This window comes from Panthera tigris, chromosome D1, assembly GCF_018350195.1.
Source record: "Panthera tigris isolate Pti1 chromosome D1, P.tigris_Pti1_mat1.1, whole genome shotgun sequence".
Taxonomy (NCBI): Eukaryota; Metazoa; Chordata; class Mammalia; order Carnivora; family Felidae; genus Panthera; species Panthera tigris.
Genome location: NC_056669.1, coordinates 26,825,914 through 26,835,080, shown reverse-complemented (window position 1 = coordinate 26,835,080; position 9,167 = coordinate 26,825,914).

Here is a 9,167-nt window from a genome sequence, read left to right as displayed (position 1 = left end):
ACATTTGGGCTCTTTCCATACTTTGGCTATTGTTGATCTCAGTTTGTTTTCTATGGTTAAGAGTCTTTTCTGGTTTGCCTTTTTTTTTTTTTTTTTTTTGCATGCCTATGTTCATCTGTTTTGTTTCTTAAATTATGCATATGAGGGAAATCATGGTATTTATCGTTCTCTAGTGGACTTACTCCACTTAGCATAATACTCTCTAGCTCCATCTGTTGTCACATAGACTATTTTAAATCCGGGGCAATCCAAGCATCAACAGTACATATAGTAGGACTTGTGTGTGTGATAACTTTTGTCCAGGAACAGACTTTTTTTCATTGAATGCAAATGAGTCTACCTTACAAGATTAATAAAAATTCCTTTTCAGTATATTTAAAGTTTATAAAATGCTAACACTTTGGGTGCCTAGCTGGTTCAGTCAGTAGAGCATGTGACTCTTGATCTCAGGGTTGTAAGTTTAAGCCCCATGTTGGGCATAGAGTTTACTAAAAAAATAATAAAATACCAGCACTTTCATGGTGTTCAAAAATCCAGTGAGATAAGCAGGATAATAATGAATCTGTGGTCCACATAGGTAGTTAGTGCCCTTCCTACCCATTACAGAAGAGCATTAGATGCACTCAGAAATCTCCAGACCACTAGAAAGGGCTGGAGCCTCAGGGGTCTTGAGTTGCTAGAGCCTTTACCTGTGGGGGGCTCTCAGACAGTGATTCGAAGAGAAGCTGTTCTGCCGGTTCTAGCACTGAGATTCTTTTTGGGCACTAGCATCTTGGGAGACACTCGAGGGAGGGTAATGCTGCTGGGAAATAGGAAATTATGCAGATGGGTGTTTTGTGTATTTTATGCCAAGACCTAGTTCTCTCAAAGAGAGGTGAACTTTTTCTTATGTGAAAAAAATGCATGTGACCTTGTTGTAAAGATGTGGACTGGTCCATTTTTTCTTTTATGTACTCTTACCTAGTTAATAACCTCCACTGGGTTACATTTCCCACCTCTGCTGGTAACATTTTTCTTCCCATCCCTACTGTCACTAGCTTAGTTCAAGCCTTTGTTGTTTCTGGTCTAGTAACACAAACAGCCTCCTAACTGTTCTTCCCTCTCTCCAGGCTAGCTACATCCAGTCCGTCCCTCAAATCCCTTCGATGGTCTTTCTAATCAGGCCACTGCCCTACTTCAAGCCTGCCTCCCTCTCCCTCAGACCCCCCTCCCAGCCTGCTCTGCCTGGCTGATTACAATTGGACTTTTAAGACATGGGTCAGGCTTCACCTCTTCTAGGAACTCACCCCTCAGTCCAGACATCAAATCCCACCCAGCTTCAGTTTGGGGTTAGAGACCTGTCTGGCTATTTCCATAGAAGATTTTGCTTAGCTCTACTAAACCATTTCTCAGTCACACTGTCCTATAAATCTTCTCATGACATAGTGGTGAGAATTAGATGAGTTATATGTAAAATGCTTAGAATGGCACTTCGCATGTAGCAACCACTTTGTAAGTCTCATCTGTTATTACAAGTGTATCTCCCGCACCTGACTGTATTCTTGACTTCAGGGACTGTCTTTGTTGTGTATTCCCTGTAGTTCCTGACACATAATAGAACTCAAAAACTCAATTCACTTCACTGTGTATATCAGAATCTTACTCATTTTTTAAAATATTTATTTTTGAGAGAGAGTATGCATGCAGAGAGGGGCAGAGAAAGCGGGAAAGAGAGAAAATCCCAAGCAGGCTCCATGCTGGGCTTAAACTCATGAACTGAGATCATGACCTGAGCTAAAATCAAGAGTTGGATGCTTAACTGACTGAGCCACCCAAGCAGGCGCCTGCCTCACTTTATTTTTAAGTAATCTCTACACCCAACATGGGGCTCAACTCATGACCCAAAGGTCAAGAGTCACATGTTCCATCAACTGAGACAGCCAGGTGTCCCATCTTACTCCTTTTTTTTTTTTTAATGTTTCTTTATTTTGAGAGTGGGGGAGGGGCAGAGAGAAGGGAGAGAATCCCAAGCAGGCTCTGCGCTCTCAGCACAGAGTCTGACACAGGGCTCGAACTCACAAACTCAGATCATGACCTGAGCCAAAATCAAGAGTCGTGAGTTCGAGCCCTGCATTGGGCTCTGTACTGATGGCATGGAGCCTACTTGGGATTTTCTCTCTCCCTCTCTCTCTCTGCCCCTCCCCAATCATGCTCTCCCTCTCCCTCTCAAAATATATAAATAAACATTTTTTAAAAACATTAGGATTTGGATGCTTAACTGACTGAACCACCCAGGCGCCCCCATCTTACTCATTTTTAAATGAAGGTGTGAAATATAAGGCTGTATATGGTTATGAATGAATATTAACTTTAATTCTGAGAACAGTTGCCATCAGTCTGGCCAAAATTTCCCCAAATCGTTCTCTACAATACTGGTCCTGCCACCATTTTCCTCCCTTCGTCTGGTTTACTGATCCAGCAAGCCCATCCCTATGTATCACTTCTTAAAAAAGCTTTTCCAGGGCATTCCGCACTAGATTGGGACTTCCTATTCTGTTCACATAACATGCTTTTTATTATAGTGATAATTGATTAAAATCAGTTGGACTAAACTCCACGAGATTAAGTTCCGTTAGGACAGGTACCATATCTAGGTCTCTTTTAACAAGGTATCCCTGGCCCAGGGTTGGTTAAATGAAGTCTGACTTTAGGAGATAATGGCTTGTGAAGTAAAGAATTGTAGAAATAGAACAAAAAAATAACTGATTGCCACGAGAGAAACACCAAATAGTGTGCTTTGGAAATTTGAAGGAGAAAGAGATGGTCTAGGGTTGGTTCAGGGAGAAATGAGAGAGCAGGAGGCTGCTCCAGGAAACATTTGAGCCTGTGGTAGAACATCCAGGGAATGAAAGTAGCTTAATTTGCCAAGCATTATAAGATCCCTGAGGGGGAAGAGTGGACGAAAATGTTATAGACTAGAACCAGATCAGAGAAGGCCTTAAGAATTTGAATTAATTTGGTGGGAAACAGAGAACTATTGCACATTTTCAGACAGAGAAACAAGGCTTGCTCTAAAAAGATTAAGAACGACCAAGGTAGAAGGAAGTCATACAGACTTCACTGAGATGACCTAGGGATTACTTCAGTAGTTTAGGGAAGAGCCCGGAAGAAGGTAACAGAAGTAGGGCTAGAGGAGGGGTATGTATAGGGGTTTGGTGAGAGGTGGGCCTGTGATCTTAAGACCAGGGCCTCATTTGAACAGTGGACAGTGTCTGCTCTATTCCAAGACCTGTCATATTATGTATTTGACCTCATCAAATTCTTTTTTTTTTTTTTAATTATTTATTTTTGAGAGAGACAGAGACAGAATGCGTGTGAGAGAGAGAGGGAGACACAGAATCCAAAGCAGGCTCCAGGCTCCGAGCTGTCAGCACAGAGCCCAGCGTGGGGCTCGAACTCACAAGCTGTGAGATCATGACCTAAGCCGAAATTGGCGCTTAACCGACTGAGCCACCCAGGAGCCCCAGACCCCATCAAATTCTTAGGCAACCTCTCTTTGTTTTTGAGGGGGAACTCTGTGTCTTAGGGAAAATTGAGTTAGGAAAAGTTCTCAGCCAGGTTCCAGAGTTGAGCTCAGATCGAGGCTGAGGAAAGACTTTTCTCCCCTAGGAGTAGTCATGCAAGTAGTTACTTAGCTGGGTGACCCATTGTAGCAGCACTCTGCTTCTGCCAAGTCTAGAGACATTTCTCCTATCCTGATTCCCTCTACTTCATAAAATTGCTCCTTGTGCTTCCCTTTGATAAATGTCGAATGTTCTGCTACACCAGACACTGTTCCAGGCACTGCAGGAACAGACTCCAACAGAACAACAGCAGTCTTGCCTTCGTGGAGTTTCTATTCTTGCTGGGGAAAGGACTAGGGAAGGGGGTGTGACCAACAGTAAAAGAGGTAAGTAGAGGGTGCTGGTGGGCAGGCAAGCAATGGGAGGTAGAATGGATGGCTGGAGAAGGAAAGGTCTAAAGGAGGTGAGGGGACAGCAAATTTTGCAAGGGTGCCAAGCAGGTGTGTCCCTGTCTGGCATGTTGACAGCAGGGGGGGCCAGGGTCCCCACCCTCATGTATTTTGTTTTGAGGCAATGCCAGAGAGATTAAAAAGTGGAACAGAAACCTGAAGGAGGTTTGTTTCCAGGCATAATCTGTCTTCCTGAACAAACGCCAAGACCTGTGTCAACTACACAGACACATCCTTTCCTACAGGGGCACTGGCTACATGGGCTCCACAAGTCATGCCCTGTCGACACGAAGTGGCTGTTCAAGAGCTGCCTGACAGGTGAGGGGACACACATCACTGCCCTGGAAAACTGTATAAAGTGCCTTTTAAAGCGATGCACCAGGGAAGGCTTGTGAAAAGGATGAGGTTTAAACAGGGAAATGTGCACATGACTAGAAAATCTAAGCACTGCTTCATCCACCAGTACCCGGATGCACCACGGATACTTGCGCATAATGTCTACCCAGAACTGGGTTCCACGGCATGTCCTAGGCCTCCCACGTCCATAGCAGGGATTCCCTGCAGTCCCAGAAGACAGAGACTGGCCCAGGTTAGCTTTGGGGAAGAGTTCGTCCTAACTTTGCCTTGCACATTGTAAGTGCCCCCAGACGTACATCTGTATAACCTCACTCACTGCAAGTCGAGATGTTTAGCAAGGAGGACCTATGCTCCAGGCAGAGGGAACCTCCATAGCCCCACCTTGTGTCACTGGAGTGCTCCTCTAACCATTAGTCCTACCTGCTCAAGTGCTCCCCACCCCTCCCCAGGACGGCTACCAGACCAGGCCTGGAGGGGCCATGGGGCCCTGAGCCTCACCCCTGTAGCACTTGGGACCAAAAGCCCTTTCATGTTTGGTAAAAATGAGTGTGCTCCTAATTCAGCCCTACATCCCCCTTTTCACACGCCACCTCTTGCTGCCAGTAACAACCAGCATCCCAGAGCCAAAGTTTACCCCTCCTTTGCCTCTGTTTCCAGGCACCAGGTATAGGTTTTTCCTCAACTGGTTGATTCCTGTCCCACCTGGGCCCTGTCACTCACAGTCACAGGTTTATCCCAGCTCTTAATTTGTGTCAGTGGATTTTCCAGCTCCTCTCCCACCATAAAGTACATGTTGGGCGCAGGGGCGGAGGGGATGAGCAGAGCCAGGAGCAAAGGAAAACCCAGCGGCTCAGCTCTTTCCAGCAACCCCAACCTCCAGTGGGAACCAGATGCCTCATCTGGCCCTAGCCAGCAGCAAAACACTCAACGACGTAGTTCCTAAACCCTGGAACACTGGCCGCCTCCCTGGTTCTCCCCACGCACCATGCCAACAGGCCATCTTTTAAGTGTGCTAAGTTGTATAACCTGTTCTCGGTGTAGACATGAAAGTGTGGTCCTTGCTTCCCATGAATTAAAGACACAACAGAAGAGGATTACTGATCCCAAGGAGAATGAAAAGTATGGGGGGGGAGGGGCGGGGGGGGGGGGGTCAAGGCTGAATCCAATTCAGACTCCGTCCCAGATAATGTTAGTTTCGGGTCACAGGATGTGCGAACAAATATGCTTACGTTTCCAGAGCCAAACACTCATCTTTGAGTAGCTGGGCTTTGATAAAATTTTCATGGAACATTCAGTTCTGCCTCTACCTTCTCAAGGTTTCTTTCTTCCCTCCTGTGGTAGACAACCAGACAGGACAGTGCCGTGTGCAGAGTCCGGAGATTCGGAGCACAGCATATGGGCAAGTGACACAACTTTCCCTCAGCCTCACTTTCCTCCTGAGGTATTTGGAATCATCACTTGTACGGCAAGTGCCTAGAACAGGCCTGGCCCATAGCAAGAAGTCAGTATCCTCAGAATGAATAAATGAGGTATAAATGTACATACCATGGAAATAGGTCCAAAAGAATAGCATTCTTTATAGTTATAGTTAATTGTAAAAAAAACCAAGTATAATATGAACCTCAGCACACTTCCTACCTCTGTCATTTTCACTCTCAAGAATGAAGGAACTCCTCATCGTGAGCTGTTCACGGACACGTCAAGCTCTTCATCAGCTTCCCAAGCACCTGATGTGAACATGACCGAAAAGCTAGCATGTAGTAAAGAAAGCCAAAAGGGGTTAAAAATATTTAACCTTGGAGAAGAAAAGCTTCAAAAATGTGAAATGTTCCCAGATACATTAAATGGGATGAAATCTGTGCTCTGGAAAGGTGATCTGGGGAGCTTCTTAGGGCCCCGAGAAGAGAGAAAAGAAAATGCTCAGTTCCCCTTAGCAGTGACCATGATCCCAAATCTCTCTGGTTTCCCATAAACCTGCTCCAGCCTAGGAATCTGCCAAAGACTCCCGCCTGTTTCCAACCCTTAACACACTCCAAGATCATATAAATGAGGCTTGCTCCACATGCAGAGATAGGCCATCCAGTTCAGGAGCTCAGGAAATACTTGTGGGTCTTGAAAGTGCCTGCCAGCCTCTGTAAAGTGTGGTGCGTTCTCCCAGGGTGTGCAGAAAACAGCTGGCAAACAGCCATTGCCTATGGGTAGTCACACCTTGAGGTGACGGGTCAGGAAGAGAAAAGGAAAGGGCCTTCACAGTGATACCCAAACCCAGCGTTTCCACACAGGGGGACGCAGGAGTTCTACATCCATGCTTCGCCAAGACTCGCCATTAACTGGACGGGAGGAACGTCATGGAGAAAGGTGAACCACCCAAAACTTCCTTCGGGACCTCTACGCCTGCCCTTTCAGCAACTGATCTAATGAAAAGCGGTGTGTGAGCGCCCCCTACCGCTCTTACCTAGAATAAGACCCAGAGCAAGGATTCAAAACAATCTAACCCTAACCTAAACTTAACAAAATACTTTTAAACCAAATTAAAAGACTTTTGTCTAAAATACCCAGTGAAACAGTCCAAACTGCTAGCCACTCATTTATTTTTCAAAAGCCTTTGAACTAGAACAAAACACAATTATCTTTACAGCTCTGGTTGCTATATTCCTCCGGATCTCAGCGAAAATCTGCCATCAGTGATCCAGAAATACTTCCACCCTGCCAGAAGCTCAATCTGTGGATCTTTTTTTGAGATGGAAAAATCTGAGCAAGGGGTATTTCCCTGGGCTCAGCGGGGCCCAGTACATGTTCCACAGCCCAACAGAATTTCTATCCATCTTCCTTTCCACTCACTGCTCCAAGCTAAGGTACCCGCGTCACCGTGGGCTTCTGCTGCCCTTTGCTTAAGCTTCCGCCAAATGCAACCAGCATTTAGCAGAAATGCATGGCTTAGGGAAGCAAGATGAGGGGCAAAGGTGGATCTTTCTGAATCTCAGGTCAAAACTCATAGTTCTGCCCATGGCCAACGACTCAAGGAAACATGTTCTCCCTCCAGTCCACATTGGCCTCAGGCACAGGAATAAGAGAAAGCAGATGGTTTGGCCCCTGAGAAAGGGAAATGCCCAGGGGCTATTGGGGGTAGCCAAAGAAATAGGAATGGGAAGGATTTTGAAATGCTGAAGGAGCCATTCCAGAGTCCAGCTAGTGAAAGTTCATTTTAGCCTTTTCCACGGTGGTGCCTAAGCCAGTGAGTTTATTACCTGGCAAGAGAGGTCCTGGACCCAGCATCTCAAAGCTTCAGGTGGAGAGTACCTTGGTTCCAGAAGGCAGTACGGGATTAAGTGCACAGGCTTAAGGCCAGCAACTGGGGTTGCACCCTTCATCTTCAATCACTGAGGAAACCTGAGCAAGATACAGTGCACCTCCAGGCTCAGTTTCCTCTCCTGCAAACGGGAGTGATAGAATACACATCACAGGACTGCGATGAGCGTGCAGTTAGGTGACATAGATGAGACATTGGGCACATGCTGCTGGTTGTCACTGACACTTCTTCTATGTCACTGAAGCAGATCCACCAGATCCTACACAGAGCCAACATCCAGCAGGGGAAAGACAGCAAGATAACTTCAAACACCCTTTGGCGAGGCAGGTGTACAAAGACAGGTGGAGGAACAGCAACTTCCTCGGCACCAGAAGCCTGTCTCTGGGCTACAGCAGGTTGGCCCAGATGACCTTTAAGGTTCTTTCCAACTGTGAGGCTGAAGGGTGGGATTCTTCCAGGATGCCCCGCAGGCCATCGTTAACCCAGGAAGTAGTTCCCACTGAGCAGCTGAGGGATCACGGAAAAGTCCTGGCACAAACTGGAAAGGCCCCAGGCACAGGCTCCTTTCCCCTGCCCGGGCAGGTAGCCAGACCCTGTGACCTCACACCTACTAGGAATGTGAACCGCCCCAGGCCCTGGACATGCCTCAGGACCCTCAAGACTGGCTTCCTACATGTCCCCCTCCTACATCAATCAACTGCCCTCTCCTCGGTCACAAATGACAGAGTGGCCCCCAGAGAAAGCTTGTTGAATTAATGACTTCCTTCTTCATCCTTTCCTCTGGCTTACATAAATAAGCTTGTTACCATTTTTGGTGCAAGTCACAGGCTTCAAAGATCTCATTTTTTTCTAGTCTGTTTCTGTACATTTCTCCAGTCCTAATAGGCATTTGGACAGAATTCATATCATGAAATTCAAAGAGGTATCCAATGCCATTTATTTTGGGAGCTGTTCTCTGAATATACTTCTTTGTGGAGAGAGAGCTTCTCCACCGTTCTCTGCTGGACCTCGCTCGTCCTCCCCTGCCCCCAGCCTCCCTCTCCCAGTACCCCCTGCCCCCCACCACACACACACCACCGTGTTCTCGCAGCTCTCTGGAAAAAGAGCACAGGCTACGGATGGAAGAATTTCTTTTTTGAGTTAAGCAAGTCCATATGAAGTTCCAGAGGAGAGGTCTGGCACAGGCACTGAGTTATTCTTGATCATAAGGGTGTGGGCAGGGAAAGAGTGATGACCTCCAAGGTAAAGGACGCGTGTGGCGGAAGGGAAGCAGGAGAGCCAAGGGGAAGGGAAAGTTAGGTTTACATCCCTGGAAATTACACACATGCCTCCTCCTTTTGGAAGATTCTGAGACAATGGAACAGACAGACCATGGAATGGATTCCGCTGATGCCTGGAAACAACGCTGGATAGTACTTTTCAGGAAACAATCGGAGGTGAGGGATAGAATAAATAGTCTGAAGCTGCAGACAGAGAGGATGATGGAACTTGGGACTATACCACCCCTCT